Source organism: Piliocolobus tephrosceles, chromosome 13 (assembly GCF_002776525.5).
Source record: "Piliocolobus tephrosceles isolate RC106 chromosome 13, ASM277652v3, whole genome shotgun sequence".
NCBI classification, from domain to species: domain Eukaryota; kingdom Metazoa; phylum Chordata; class Mammalia; order Primates; family Cercopithecidae; genus Piliocolobus; species Piliocolobus tephrosceles.
In genome coordinates this window covers 105,470,645-105,472,609 of record NC_045446.1, presented here as the reverse complement: position 1 = coordinate 105,472,609, position 1,965 = coordinate 105,470,645, and positions in this window count along the sequence as shown.

Genomic DNA, 1,965 nt, shown 5'->3' with positions numbered 1-1,965 from the left:
GATTCACCCACCTCGGCCTCCCAAAGTACTGGGATTTCAGGCGTGAGCCACCATGCTCAGCCTCCTTGCTTTCCCTATTGCCTCTGATATGTTTGATCATATTCAGAACCTCTGTCAAGAAGATTTGTTTTCCCGTTTCATGAAAAGGTAACATGGAGGGACATGCTCAGGGAGTGCTCCCCTGGCTCTGTACTTCCTCCTCAGCCCTCCTGCCAGGGTGCTCAGGGGCCCTCACTTTCTGGTATAGTCCTGGAAGGCTTCATGCAAGAGGAAGACCCCATCAGGGTGTTGAAGGATAGGAAAGTTTGGAAGGGCAGAAAGAGAGAAGAATTGTATTCCCCGCAGTAGTAACTGCAAGAACAGAGCTGAGGATGCAGAAAGTATGTTCCAGAGACACTGAGTTGCCTGTGGTTAAAATGACATTGAAAGGAATCGGATCATGGAAAGCCTTGAATGCAAAGCTAAGAAGCCCAAACTCTAAATTTACCAAGGTGACTTGATTGCTTTGGTTCAGCAGTTTTCGAGTTACTTTTAGACCATGAGCCTATTCTAATGTCCTCTTGCCTAGAACCTCAATGTACAATACAGATAAAGGTTAAGCTGTTCTGATTAAACACAGGAGAAGGGCCCTGAGTCTTACCCCTTACCTCACATAGAGTCACCTGAGCTGCTGGTTGAAAATGCAGGCTCATGGAATCCCTCACCAGACCTACTGATATCTATTCTCTGGAGGTGGTGTCCTGAAATATGCGTTTGTTTCTACCGTTCTTGGTGATTGGTACACACACTGAAGTTTGAGAACCATGGCTGTAGGGCTTGACAGGGCATAGTGTAAAGACTGACAGCATGTCTTAATTTGCAAATAAATCTCCCACCTGGCTTGACTGTATTCCCTCCTATTTTACCAGTCTCTCTGATGTGTAATCTGATTGTTCTGTGTCATACAAATACTCTCCCAAAGCATCATATGATTGTTCCTAGTACTGAAGCTGGAGAGGAGGGGGCTTGGAGGAACAGGGGTTATAAAAACTCGCCTACCCCAAAACTCCTGTACCTCATGTAGGGCCTCTGGGGCACTAGAAACCCCAGTTCTGGAAGCAAATGTTTGTGAGCACCTTGGAAACCACACACCCACTCTCAACAATTAGTGTGAAAGGGGTCATTCATTTTCCGGCTCAGTGGCAAGAGCAATATGGTTCAGGAAGCTGAAATCAGAAAGTCTTAAGTCCAAGATCTTCAGAGACCTGCTCTCTGCCAAGAGGGTTGGGGCCTGGGCCCAGGAGCTTCAAGGGGTGTATACAGTGTGGACCGGGAGCCATTTTCCACCACGCCAAGTTTCAAATCAACACCTCGCCTCGAAAGGTACAGCTTCTGCCAGTTCAGTCATGTCATTGTTTCTGTTTGCCAAATGGGAGAGTGAGGGGAAGCAGCCCTGAGCAATTAAGTATCTAGCCTAAGGTCACAGAGCAAGTCAACGCAGGCCCTCCGAAAGCACCAGGTCCTCCTGCCGGATTCAGGCAGCAAGTGGGCAATCTGCCCTCAGGCTCCTGCCTCAGTGCACCTTCATCTTGCCTGGCTCAGCAGCCTGGGCTAGCTCTTCCCTGACTCCCACACACCTCAGCCAACTCATCACTGCCCTGATCTAAGCCTCCCCTGCCACCCCAGCCTGAGGCCTCTGGAAATCAGGAGACACCTGCATGGGTAGATGATGGCTGTCACAAAGTGAACTCAGAGAGAAGGAGGGGGAAGCCTTGGCATTCACCTTCCACTTCAGCTCTCAGCCCGCTAATTTGGGGCAGGGATGGGAATACAAGTGAGAGCTATGTCACCCTCTAGCTACGCTACAGCTATAGGGTGACAGAGAAGCTGTTTGCCAAGCGGATGTAGTGTAATCAGACATCTATGGCTTTGAACTGACCCCCAGCACCATCACCTGCACCCATGCCTCCTTCCTTGGGGGAACTG